Below are 15,275 nucleotides of genomic sequence, written 5' to 3'. Positions count from 1 at the left end.
GGTGACAGCCAGTTTCTGTAAAGAGTATGGCTTTGGAAGCTCTATAGTAACAATTCTATTTTGTTCTATACTGTCACCATGGGCCAGAATCTACAAGACAACAATGGGCATTTATAGTTTACTTTTATGATTTTATTTGTGACTTCCAAAATGTTACGTTAAAGTCCTAACCCCTGTTACTCATGAACGTGATCTTGTTTTAGAAATAGGATCTTTGAAGATGTTACCAGGCCTTGTTTTGCAAATAGGATCGTTGAAGATGTTGAAGTCAATTTGAAATGGTACTAGAGTAGGACAAGTCTTAATTCAATCTGAGTGTTGTTCTTATTAAAGTAAGGAGAGACATACAGAGGAAGGACATCAATGTGCAGATAGGCATCTACAAGTCAAGAAAAGCCTGGGGTTTTTAGGAGTCCTGGTGTAGTTGTTGTTAAGTACCGTGGAGTTGGTTCTGACTCATAGTGACCCTGCACAGGGTTTCCGAGGCTGCAAATCTTTACAGGAGCAGAAAGTCTCATCTTTCTCTCGTGGAACAGCTGGTTGTTTCAAACTGTTGACCTTGAGGTTAGCAGCCTGTGTAGTGCTGTAGCATAAATACTGAACTGCTCATCTTAAGGTTGATGGTTCAAATCCAGCAGCCACTTCTCAGAAACCCTATACAGTGTTGCTATATATTAGGATTGCCTCTGTGGCACTTAACAACAACAACAACAACCAGAAACAGAGAAAGAAAAGAAAGGATATTCCCCTAAGGCTTTCATAGGGGATGTGGGCTGGCCAAATGTGAAATGGACTTCTGTACTCCAGCACTGTGAGACAATAAAGATGTGTTCTTACAGGCTACTCAGTTTGTGATATTTTGGTACAACACTCATAGGAAACAAATACAGGGTGGTAGTGTAGGAAAAGCACTTGACTGCTAACCTCAGAGTCAGCAGTTCAAACCCACGAGTCACTTTTGGAAACACTATTAAGTGTCACTATGAGTAGGAACACATTCGGCAGCACACAAAAGCAACAACAGAGACAACTCAATTTTCTCAAGTCCCATATACCTATCATCCAGTATCCACTGGGCAGTTTTTTTGTTTATTTGTTTTGATACTGTGTTGGCTTGCATGTTACTATGAAACTGGAAACTCTGCCACTTCTATTTCAAATACCAGCTTTGGTCACCTGTGATGGCCAGGTTTCACAGGAGTTTCCAGACTAAGACTCTGAAGAAAGGCTAGACAATTTATTTCCAAACATTAGCTAGGAAAGTTCCATTGGGCACAGCTGAGTGCTCTCTGATATAGACTTAACAGGCACACAACAGCAATAACATCATTGTGCTGAAAGATGAGTTCTTGAGGTTGGAAGGCACTCAAAACACACCATGGTCCCAACATTGACTTGAGCATATCAACAGTCTTGAAAATGGTGCAGTACTTTGCAACATTTCATTATATTGTGCATGGGTTGTGTGGAGTCAGAGCCAACTTAAAGGCAACTTACAGGGGAGTCTCTTAGGAAAATGATGCATTGACTTGAGGACCAGGGTTTGGATGGAATTAAGGCTACTAGGAGCAATACTCAGAAATGTTTCCTGTTTTGCTAGACTAAAATGTGTGTCTTTACTCTGTGCTTTCATACTGCCCTGAACACATACATATCTGCCAGTGTGCTTCTGAACTATATTATATTTATCTTTTACTAGTGAGACTGCGAGAGTTTTGATGAAATAGCTGTGTGTTATTTATTCATCTTTATTTCTCTGATGACTATATTTATGCCTAGCACGTTTTAGATGCCCAATATATTTTTGCCCAAAGAATAAATGGATGAGTATTTTTCATCAAGTGGAGGCTGTTTAATTTTCTTCTGTCGCTATAGCAGTTTCAGGCTAATGGAAAGAACAACAAGGATGAAGCAACTTTGGGAGCGCTGAGAAATTTGTTTAAGATGATTAAAAGAATAAGCAAGTAGCAGCATGATTATAGCTGACTTTGGGTTGCTGTTGTTATTGTTGTTAAGTGCCATCACGTTGTTTCAGACTCACAGCAGCCTTGTATAGGGTTTCTGAGGAGCAGCTGGTGGGTTTGAACCACTGACTTGAGGCTCAAACTGACCCTATAGTCTAGCGCATTATCTTGCTTTGCCACACCAAGACTTCTACTTTGTGTTATTTTCTATTAATTCTATGTGTGGACATCATGCTTGGCAAATTAGAGAGTCATTGAAAAACAGAAATACCCTTAACAAGATAGATTGGCATAGTAGCTGCAACAATGGGTTCAAAAGATAGCAATGATTGTAAGGGTGGTACAGAACTGGGTAGCATTTCTTTCTGTTGTACATAGGGTCATGATGAGTTGAAACTGACTCAATAGCACATAACAATAGCAATTCTTGTCTTCTTAAAAAAAAAAAGAAAGAAAAATAAAAAGATGACTGATTATTGCAAAAACCTTCTAATGGTTTCCCTGTTCTGTCTTTGGCAGTTTATTCACAACAAAGTATACAGAGCAATCCTGTGAAAATGTAGGTCAAATAAAATCACTCCTCTTTGCCAAACACTTCAATTGTTCCTTAATGATGAACAAGGTCTTTGATATGTAGCATCCTCTTATTTCTCTAACATTATCATCTACCTGACTCTCCTCTTTGCTCACTTGGATAAACTCTGCTGTTGGCAGGAGCAAACCTGCCTCAGGGCATTTGACCTCAGAATTTCCCTTTGTCTGGATGGCTTTTCTCCCAGAAATCTAATCACTCACCTCCTTCAAACTCAAAGGTTCCCTTTGGCGAGGATTTCCTGGACACCTGGGCACAGATTGAAGTACCACAGTCCCTCAAAAACCTCCCCAGTCTATGCACTTCCCCTTTTCTTATTTTCTGACATCTTTGTTTTTCTCTTATCACTATCGAGCATATTGTATCTTGTATATGTTTCCCTTCTTGTTGTCTCATTATGAGTGAGGGAAGGGATGTCAATATTTTTTTCCCTACTCTTGTGAATTTCAACACCTAGAACAGTGTGTGGCACATGGTAGACACTAAATAAATATTTGTAGAATAAATTAATAAATACATACATGCCTACAGGTACAAAAAAAAAAAAATCCATTACCATCAAGTCAATTTCAACTCATAGCTATCCTACATAGGGTTTCTGAGATTATAAATTTTATGAGAGCTGGCAGCCTCGTCTTTCATCTAAGGATTAGTTGTTGGGTTTGAAACACTGACCCTGTGGTTAGCAGCCAGATGCCTAACCCACAGCATCACCAGGGTCCCTTGCTTCAGGTACAATGTATGTTATTTTAACCTATTGATATTGTTATAAACATTTTCTTATTTCCATACAAAACATGTCTTTGAAGAAGAAAAGAAATTCAAATTTGATAGAGCAAAGGTCTCATGTGCATGAATTTAAAAAAGCATAACCAAAGTTTTCAAGAGACTTTATTTTTTGCAAAGGCAATAGGAATAAAATGTTCAAAACAAAGTGAGGAATGTAACATTCTCTATTCTTGGATTGCTAAGCAATCTTTTAAAAAGAATTTCTTGCTTTATTCGTAGTTCTAATCCTAATGAGTAATTCTGTCTAACAGATAAGAAAATTTATTTTATACAGAAGATTTTATCCAGCTAAGATAGTCACATGGTAAAGATTATTAATAGTGAAATATTTACATTTTTTAAAATGACATAGAGTGTAATATGCCCCCAATAAATTTACACAAAGAGCAGCAACATTGTCAGATATTCTCCTTTATAAAAACAAACAAACAAGAAAGAAATAATATTTCATGCTGAACACTAAAATGAAAGGCAATGTCAAAGCAATGATGAATGACTTTGTAAATTTCACATTTCTCAAGATACTAAGTGATTTTCTAGTGTATCATAGATTTCACAACTGATATTCATCATTATCAGTTGTGATTACCACAGCATTAGGTAAAAGACCACAAACTGGCAGCTGACAAACAAATGTGGGTGGCTTCCCAAAGGCCAGAGAAAGAAATACTCAGATCCTGGTCCAACTACTAGAGGCTAAAGAGAGAAAGATTGTAATGGAGTACAAGAATGGTTATACTTCCTAAATATCTCCAAGGTTTTGCTTTGTTTTGAAAATAAGTGAGTAAGGAAAAACATGTAGGCAGTGAGGGCTGCAGTCAGGATAGGTTGTCATGTCTTTTGAAAGTGTGTTTTTTTATACTTTCTGCATAATAAAAACAAGGCATACATTCCTTTCAAAGACCTGATCTTACCTTGTGACCTCAGCCTGACAAACAACCAACCTCTCTATCCTCAACCAAATAGATGCAAACATTTTCAGAACAAATATGCCTTTGAGTCAGGAAGACCTTTAACATTACTGCACGGAGTTATTTGATGCCTGCACAGCTGAATATTAGTCACTAACATTGTAGATTAACCCTTGTCCTGTTCCTTAAGATAATCGCAATGCTGAAGAAATTTTTTCCAACATTTAATAAACCCTTTGGTTTGGCTCACCACCCCAACCACTGGAGATAGTTAGAATATTGCTTGGTTCACATATATTGATGCTATTTTTCAGGCACAGAGATGACACAGACCAGTAAAATGGAACAATGTACTTGGTGGTATATTTAACTGCTGTAGATTCAGCACTGGACTGCTAACCGCAAAGTCAATGGTTTAAACCCACCAGTCCCTTCTTGGAAACACTGTACAGGGTGGCTCTAATTAGTTGTTGCTGTTAAGTTGTTAAGTGCCACTGAGTTGATTCCGACTCATAGTGACCTGTATAGGGCTTCTGAGGAGTAGCTGGTGGGCTTGAACTGCTGACCTTGTGGTTTGCAGTCCAATACTGATTCTACAGTGCAATAATAACAGCAGCAAACCCTTTTTAGTGTGGTACATGACAATGATTCTTATACTTTACATCAAATATAAAGATAAAGGGAATTTCCATTTCTCTTTTAAAATATAACTGACTATCATTTAAGCTATTAGTATTATTTCCTTTCTTTATATCTGTTTTCCTTTTTTTTTTTGAGAGTCTAATGGTATCACTTTGGAATATACCTGAATTTCTGAAATATTTTAGAAACTGAAATTTGATGAGCCACTAGAAAACGAAATTGTATAGCTGAAACAACTTCCAGATATAAAGAAAACATCTTGCTGAGTTAAGAAAGTATCATTTTCTGAGCACTAGAAAAAATCTTTTTTGATTCCTTTTCCCAATACAATAGTTATGAATAATCACTATTCTCATATATCACCCATCTCCTGATCTGTCCTATCACTGTTCAGATTATGACAGGGGACAGATGTCATTTTGAATAAAATAAAACCCACAATCCTGCTAAGATGTCTGAAAAAACATTATCTTAATGATGAAAAACCTTGTAGGAGAAATATGCCTGGTAGCTGGCATTTCTAGAAAAAAAATGCTAATTATCTTAGTCCACTTCTGGATATATCTGAAGAAGGCAGAAATAGGCTGGAATAAGTTGAACTTTGGAATTCCTATTAATTGACGGAGGATAAGGAAACTATTTTTGGAGAAAAAAATGTTGAAGGAAATAGTTTTCTCTTCACTTAGGGAGTGACAAACTCGCAATGAGCTTGCAGAACAAAATAGTAGAGAACATTTCTATATATTTTATTTTAATATAATTTTGTTTACCAAGATCCCATACATACAAAGATCAAAGAAGGAATGATACAAAACATTTCTTTCATGCTATCAAACTGGTATATAAACTGAAATTGATGCTTTAAGAATATATAAAGCATGCACCTGCTTCCACTGCCATCCAAATTTCGTCTATCAGTATCATTGCTTATGTCATTTGTTGTATCAGATAATCACACTTATTATGATGACTAACAACAGCCATATTTTTCTTTGATATTGAGCATTTTTTATGTGTTCTAATTTTTTGGTAAGAACATATGTATCTATACACTTTCCCTACTTTTTCCATTTGAACTGATTTGGTTTTTGGTTGGTGACTCCTCTTGTTAGATGCTGTTGTTGTTAAGCGCCATTGAGTCAAAAATCTGTTCTGACTTCCAACAACCCTATATATAGCAGAAATTAATGCTGCCTGGTCCTGCACCAGTCCCACAATTATTTCTGTGTTTGAACCTATTTTCATTCCATCACGTTGAGAGTTTTCCTCTTTTCCACCAACCCTCTACTTTACCAAGCACGAATGTCCTTCTCCAGGAAGTGGTTTCTCATAGTAACATTTCTGAACTATGCCCTCATTTCTAAGGAACAATCTGGTTACACATCTTCCTAGACATATGTGTTAGTTTTATTGTTAGTCCATGGTATATTCAATATTATTTGCCAATTTCATAATTCAAATGTACCAAGTCTTCACTCTTCCTTTTTCATTGTCCAGCATTAGCATGCATTTGAGACAATGGGAAAGATCATGGCTTGTGTCAGGTGTACCTTAATTCTCAGAGACATCTTCGCTTGTTAAAGCTTTAAAGAGGTCTTTTGCTGCAGATTTCCCCAGTGCAACATGCTTTAATACAAATTCTAGCAAACAAGGACAGTGTAGCACTGTCCAGATGGCTCTCTAAGCAGGTAGTTTGTGGTATGTAAATACAGAGATCATTCTTTTATAACAGATGGGTGACTTTTGCATTCTGTTTATGAGGACTAGTCCAGCTTATTTCAGGTTCTTGCAACAGGGGTTTAGAGTACTTTATGAGTATAAAAGGAGATTCTTGTATCCTTGGAAAACAACTTGAGTTAGACCATCTGGCTCATAGCAGTAATATTGGCTGATCTCGCTCCTTGATTCATTTTTGGGATGCATTTAAGAACAAGATATATTGGTTAGATGTCAATATTTTGCTTCTGTGAAATGATTATTTTGTCACTTACTTCATTCAAAATTTCATCTTTAGTATTCATAAAAGCTACTGGATAGTGACATCCATTTCCTGACACTCCATGAAATCTATAAATCATTCCTGACACCTTTTTGCCTCAAGTTAATACCTTTTTTCTTCATGTGGATTTAGATCAATAGCAATATAGAAAAAGCAGGTCTCCAATCTGAATACTCTGCATTTGTGATGCTCAATTAACCTGTAAATTGCATGGAGGTCTGAGAAGAAATTTGCCAATTTCCCCCATCAGTTACAAAACCAGTCCTTTTCATGTATCATCACAAACAACTCAGGCATTATAGCATTTTCTGAATATCATGAAAGTATTTGTATTTCAAGTATACAGTAGAGAGAACTCATCTTTTCTATCAAGAATAGCACAGTGATACTACTAGGCTTGCTCTTTATTAGTATTTTAAGTATTATTTAACAATTACTCCATACATAATATGAAAAATATATTTATCTAGATTTCAGTAGGTTTTATCATTTCATTTCTTTTCATATCCATCTTCCCTTTTTTTTAATCAAGTAAAAAATAAAACTAAGTGATAGCTAATACAGCTAAAGCTAATTACATATTGTTTCAGGTCTTATTTATTTTTGTTTTACACAGTAGGCCAGACTATAGTATATTCAGCTGTGTGCATAAGACGGTTCTTCTTTCAGGAAGTGGGATGGAATATACGTTCTCAATTCAAGGAGCTGAATGCTTAAGTCTACAGTTCCTTAACATACTCTTGATCTTTAGACTTTACTTGATTTTCATCCTGAGTTACTTTACAGATTCTGACTTTTGCATTGTCTACGACTCCACAGTATATCACCACCATCACCACCAAGCCCTTGTTATAATGGAAATAATTTCTAAGCTTTCATGCTATGAAGGAGTTTCAGAAAGTGGTGAAAAAAATTGTATCTTTTAATTCAATTTTTCCATGAACTTTTGAAACCCCTTCATATTTGCCTATTCCATTCTAAAATCTTTCTGCCCCCATGATGTATTCCCCAGGTTTTCCAATTATATAGCCTGGTGTTGATAAATCCAATGTTGCTACCGCATGACATGATCTAGATAACATAATATTTGTTTTGTTTTTCTAGAATTTGTGTTCAAATAAATGGTTAGAGGTGAACAGAAGAGAGTTCAAAGAATATAAACCTTGTTGTTGTTGTTGTTGTTAAGTGTCATCAAGTCGATTCTGACCCTGTATAGGGTTTACAAGGAGTAACTGATAAACTTGAACCACCGACCTTGCAGTTCAAATGACTTTGCCGTCTAACGCGTTAGCCCACAGCATCACACCAGGAATCCAAATCTTTTTATTTCATGGAGTCATGTAATTTATATTAACATTTATAAGTAACTTATGTCTTTATGTCCATTCGCTTTAATCAATGAGACTCCAGTGCACCCAAAACACTCTGTTGTTGTTGTTATGTGCCATCGAGTCACAAAACACTCTAAGCATTTTCTATTACAGTGCTTTCCATGAAATTATTTGTTGATCTTTCTAGATCTTATACGAGTCTGATATAAAGTTCGTGACTTCAAAGTCAGAGACTATGTCTCTTGCATCTTTCTATCTCCAATGCATAGCACAAGGTACTATAACTCTTCTTGCCTGACCTATATCATTTAATGAGACAATTTTTCCATGAACTTTTTGAGGCCCACTCATATTTGTCTATCCTATTCTACTGTGATGCGTTCCTTAGATTTTCCCAATATATAGTCTGGTGTTGATAAATGCAATGTTGCCACCACATGACATGACCTGTATTGAATTGAGTCCTGGTGTGCTGCTATGGGATAAGCACAGGACTACTAACATAAGGTTGGCAGTTCAAATCCACCAGCTGTTCCTTGGAAACCCTATACAGAATTGAAAGGAGTTGAAACTCACTCAATGGCACCTAACAACAACAGCAGCAAATACCATTAAGTGACATAACATGAATATTTTATATTTTGTTTTATATTTCATATTCCCACACTTTATAGTCCCACAATTTCATGCCCTATATAATTTGACCTTTAAAGTAAATGTAAAGGTTGAATGGTACAATATTATTAATTTACAAATGAGGATATCTAACCCTGAAGAACTTCAACACCTTGAAGATAAAACCACATCTCAGTTGTAGAAACATGTTTCTAATCCATGTCTCTCAATTTGAGTCCAATGTGTTCGCTAATATCACAGCTAACTTCTTGAATAATATTTTAATATTATAGAAGGAAAACACACCATCTACACACCTCATGTTTCATTTCATATTGAGGAAACCAGACTTATTCTTCCCTAGGGGGAAGTGTGTGATTCATCTATTTGGTCAATCTGAAAAATAATAATAATAATAATAATAATAATAATAATAATAATAATCAAATCATGTTCTATGCAAATGTGAGTACGTTTTGCTCAAGTTAGTTATTTTTTCATTTTTGCTTCCCAAGTCAGATGCTCCAGACAGCACAAGTTTTCCTCTGTACTTCCAAGTTATAACTTTTGTCCCAGACAAGATACTTGTTGTTGTCATATTGTTATTTTCTAGTTAAATTTAAATAGGAATTTTGGTGTGATGCAGTGAGATAAAGCAGTGGACTGCAAGGTCGATTTGAACCTCAATTTAGTGGTTTGAACTTAGCAGCTGCTCCTTGGAAACCCCATACAGGGTCACTGTGAGTCAGAACCAATAAGATGACACTTCACATCAACAAAACATAGTCTATTTTGATTCCTGGTGACCTATGTGTGAAAAGTAGAACTGCTCCATAGGATTTTCAAGGCTATGTCTATTTAACAGAAGCTTATTGTTGTTAGGTGCTGTCAAGTCATTCATAGCACCCTATGCACAACAGAACAAAACAGGCACTGCCCAATTCTGTGCCATGCTCACAATTGTTGTGTTAGGGCTATTGTAGCTGCCACTGTGTCAATCTTTCTTGTGGTAGGTCCCCTCTTTTTCATTGACCCTCCACTTTACCAAGCATGATATCCTTTACCATATCCAAAGTAGAAAGGACAGCACACGGTACTTAACAATATTCTTCTCCGACATCATAATTCAAATGTATGTATTCTTTGGTTTTCCTTATTCATTGATCAACTTTCACTTGCATATGAGACCATTGAAAATACCATGACTTGGGTCAGGCTAACCATAGTCCTCAAACTGACATCTTTGCTCTTGAATACTTTTAAGAGGTCATGTGCAGCAGATTTGGTTAATGCAGTTTGTCACTTGATTTCTTGACTGCTGCTTCCATGAGCATTGATGGTGGTTCCAAGCAAAACGAAGTCATTAACAATGCCCATGTTCTCTTCATTAATCATGATATTATCTATTGATTCAATTGGGAGGACTTTGACTTTCTTTACATTGAGGTGCAATCCATATCGAAGGTTGTATTTTTGATTTTCATCAGTATTTCAAGTCCTCTTCACTTCCAGCAAGCAAGGTGATGTGATCTGCGTATCACAGACTGTTAATGAGGCCAGTCCTGATGCCACCTTCTTCTTCATATAATCCAGCTTTTCAGAGTATTTATTTGTTCAGCATAAAGATTGAATAAGTATAATGAAAGAATACAACCATGAGGTACACTTTTACTGTTTTTAAACCATTTAATAGTCCCTTGCTCTGTTTGAACAACTGTCTGTTGGTCTATATGTACAGATTTCCCGTGAACACAGTTAAGTGTTTTGAAATTTCCATTTTTAACAATGTTATCTATAGTTTGTTATGATCCACTCAGTTGCTTTTACATAGTCAACAAAACACAAGTAAATATCTTTCTGGTATTCTCTGCTTTTAACTAAAATCCAGTTGACATCACCAATAATAGCCTTTATTCAATGTCCTTATCCGAATCCAGCTTAGATTTCTGGCAGGTCCCTGTCAATGTACTGCTGCAGCAGTTTTTGAATTATCTTCAGCAAAATTTTACTTGCATGTGATATTAATGATGTTGTTTAGTGACTTCTGCATTCCATTGAGCCATCTTTCTTTGAATAGGTACAAATATGAATCTCTTCAAATTAGTTAACCAGATAGCTATTTTCCAAATTTCTTGGCATAGATAAATGAGCACTTCTAGCACTGCATAAGTTTTTGGAGAGACTTAAATTTGTATTCCATCAATTCTTGGATATTTGTTTAACAACAATGCCTTCAGTGCAACTTAGATTTTTCCATTCAATAACCTTTTCAAAGGGTTGAACATCAACCTTTTTTTTTTTCTTTTTTTCGGTACAGTGATTGTGCATTCCTTCTATCTTCTTGTGATGCTTCATGTGTCATTCAATATTTTGCCCATGTTGTTGTTATTAGGTGCCATAGAGTGGTTCTCAATCATAGTGACTCCATGCACAACAGGATGAAACACTGAACAATAATGCACAAGTCTCACAATTGTTATGTTTAAGTCAATTGTTGCTACCATAGTATCATTTCATTTTGTTGGCAGTCTTCCTCTTTTTCACTAACCATATACTTCATCAAGCATGTCTTTCTTCAGGGACTTGTTCCTCCTAACAAAGTGTCCAAAGAATTAAAGATGAGGTCTCACCATTCTTGATTCTAAGAAGCATTCTTGGCTGTACTTTCTCAAACACATTTGTTTGTTCTTCTGGCAAACCATAGTACTTTCAATATTTTTCTCCAACACCATAATTCAAGTGCACTGATTTTTCTATGGTTTTCCATATTCTTTGTTCAACGTTCACACACATATGAGATGAATGAAAGTACCACATTTTGGGTTGTTCTAAGTGACATGTTTGATCTTTAACACTTTAAAGAGGTCTTTGCAGCAGATCCACATAATGCAATATGTGATTGGATTTCTTGACTGTTGCTTCTGTGACTGTTGATTACGGATCCTAGCAAATCGAAGTCTTTGAAATCCTCAATCTTTTATCTGGTCATCATGATGTCATTTATTGGCCCAACTGGGAGATTTTTGTTTACTTTATGTTAAGGTGCAAGTCATACTGAAGGCTGTAGTTTTTTATCTTCATCATTAAATATTTCAAGTTCTCTTCACCTTCTGCAAGCAAGGTTGTGTCATATGGCTATCATAGACTGTTAATGAATATTTTTCCAATCCTGATGCTGCATTCTTCTTTATACAATCCAGCTTCTAGGGTATTTTTTTGCAGCGCATACTGACTGAATAAGTATGGTGAACAGATACAACACAGGCAAAAACCTCCCTTTACTTTAAGCCATTTAGTATCCACTTGTTTTATTCACATCACTGCCTCTCGTTCTATGTACAGGTTCTTCATGAGCACAGTTATGTGTTCTGGAATATTAATGTTTTGAAATGTTATCCATAGTTTGTTATAGTCCATACCATCAAATATCTTTGCATAGTAAGGTACAAATAAACATCTTTCTGGTACTCTCTGCTTTCAGTCAAGCAAGACCTATCTGATGTCAGCAATGACATACCTCTTTCCATGTCCTCTTCTGAATCCAGCTTGAATTTTTAGCACCTTCCTGAAGTTGTACTGCTGAAGCTTTTTTTCCAAACATTTTTGCTCAAAATTTTACTTGTATGTGCTATAATGATATTGTTCAATGATTTCTGCATTCCATTGGGTCACCTCTCTTTGGATGGTCACAAATATGGATATTTTCCCATCTAGTGATCAAGTATCTGTCTTCCAGATTCCTCTGTATAGACGAATCAGCACTGAATCCGTTTGTTGAAACATTTTAATTTGTGTTTTGTCAATTCCTGAAGCCTGATTCTTTTCCATTACCTTCAGTGCACCTTGGACTTTTTTCAGTACAATTGGCTCTTGATCATGCGTTGTCATTTGAAATGACTAAACATCAACCATTTATTTTGGGTATAGGGACTCTGTATATTCCTTCCATCTTCTTTTGCTTTCTACATCATTCAACATTTTCCTGCAGAATCCTTCAGTATTTTAAGTTAAGGATCGATTTTTTTCTTCAGTTCTTTCAGCTTGAGAAATGCTGGGTGTGCTCTTCCTTTTTGATTTTCTAATTATGTCTTAGCCACATTTCATTGTGATACTTAACTTTGTCTTCTTAAATTGCTCTCTGAAATTTTTTGTTCAACTCTTTTACTTTATCATTTCTTTTATTTGCTTTAGCTTCTCTACACTCAAGAGCAAGTTTCAGAGTCATTCTTACCTTCATTTTGATCTTTTCTTTCTTTCCTGTCTTTAATTACCTCTTCCATTCTTCCTGTTTAATGATCTTGTTGTCATCCCACAACTCTTCTGGTTTTCGGTCATAATGTCTAGTATATCAAATCTGTACTTGAGATGGTCTTTAAATTTAGGCAGGATATATTCAAGGTCATAGTTTGGTTCTCATAGACTTGTTTTCATTTTCTTCACCGTCAGCCTGACTTGAGTATGAGCAGTTGATGGTCTTCCATTCTGCTCCTGACTTTGTTTTTATTGATGATGTTGAACTTTTCCATAGTCTCTTCCCACACATGTAGTCAATTTGATTCTTGTATAGTCCATCTGGTGAGATCCACATGCATTGTCACCTTTATGTATTTGCTATGGAGGTTTTTGATCATAAAATTCTACCATGCGATCTGCAGTATCATTTCTATCACTAAGGCTATATTTTCCAAATACTGATTGTTTGCATGTTTGATCAATTTCAGATTGAAGAAGTTTATAGAATTCTTCAATTTCATAGTCATGGGCCTTAGCAGTTTGTGTGTAAATTTGAATAATAGTGGTATTAATTGGTCTCTTTTGTAGGCATGTGGGTATTATCCTATCACAGACAGCATTGTACTTGAAGATGGATCTTGACATATTCTTTTGATGATGGATGAGACATCATTCCTCTTCAATTTGTTGTTCCTGGCATAATAAAACCAGAGCAATGTCCCATTGGTCAATACCAGCCCATTTCAGCTCACTAACATCTAGGATAGTGATCTTTTATATTCTATTTCATTTTTTATTAGTATCAATTTTCTAAGAGTCATACTTCATACATTCCATGTGCTGATTATTAATGGATATTTACAACTCTTTCTCCTTATTTTGAGTTGTGTCCCATCAGTAAATGTAAGGTTCTGAAAGCTTTACTCCCTCCACATCTTTAAGAGAAACTCTACTTTGAGGAAATGCCTTTTCACCAGTCTTATTTTGAGTGCTTTTCACCCTGAGGAGCTCATCTTCTGGTACAATACTGACACTGTTCTGTATTGATTCAGAAGGTTTTCAATGACTAGTCATTCAGAAGTGATCTGCATGTCACTCTTTCTAGTTTGTCTTAGTCTAGAATCTCTGCTGAAACCTGTCCATCACTGGTGTGCATAAAGGTCTGTTGACATAACTTTCAGCATCACAGAAACACATAAGTCACTGCAGTATGACAAACAGACAGGGGAGTGATGTATTTTGCCCATAGTATTAATCAATATTTCCACCCAAGACTTGAAATTTTTCTTCATTTTCAGCTTGTGAAATGATGAGTTTGTTCTTTCCTTTTGGTTTCTAACTCCAGTTCCTTGCACATTTCATTGTAATACTTCACCTTGTCTTCTCGAGCTACTCTTTGACATTTTATATTCAGACTTTGTTTGTAATGGCCACTGAGAACTCACAGACCATACTTACATTTAAAGTAGCAACATGGGACCAGGATCAACAGGCTACAGCTCAAGATTAGGATTAGGAAGCATTTAGGCAGCTCTCAGCTCCTCCTAGTTTTGCATGTGTCCTCCCTGCCCCCTGAGGATAAGCCTCCTCTCAGCCTTGTCATTTTTTCACCATTGACTCTTCCACAGTGCTCCATCTTAGAATGGTCACTGCTAGTTCTTCCACTGGGCCCTTTCTTGTCTGTTTGGTATCTTCTGTGTTATAACTCTTACTCTGTATTACAGCTATTTAAGGATGATCCTTCCTTCTCTCTCTGCTTCGCTCTTTTTTCCTCTTCTTTCTGCTTCTCCCTACTATTTCTCTTTCTGCTTTTTTTCTGTTTAAAATACCTTTTTGGGGTTGGCAGCATATCTATACAACTCCTTGTCAATTTCAAGGTATGGCCTCTCCTTGTTGGGGTTAACATGTATCTACCCTAGACTCAATGGCACTTAACAACAACAACAACCCTATAATCTGTGAATTATTGACCCCTTCCTCCCACCCCTGGTAGTCATCAAAGAACTTTTCTTTCAAATTGGAAATCTTTTCTTATTCTTTGACAATAATGGTCTTATTCAATATTTGTCCTTCTGTGACTGGCTAATTTCAAACAGCATAATGGCCTGAAGGTTCATCCACATTATGAGATGTTTTGCAGCTTCATCGTTATTCTTCAAGGTAGCATAGTATTCCATTGTGTAGCTATACCAAAATTTA

Source organism: Chrysochloris asiatica, unplaced genomic scaffold (assembly GCF_000296735.1).
Source record: "Chrysochloris asiatica unplaced genomic scaffold, ChrAsi1.0 scaffold00218, whole genome shotgun sequence".
Taxonomy (NCBI): domain Eukaryota; kingdom Metazoa; phylum Chordata; class Mammalia; order Afrosoricida; family Chrysochloridae; genus Chrysochloris; species Chrysochloris asiatica.
This window is presented reverse-complemented; position numbering follows the sequence as displayed.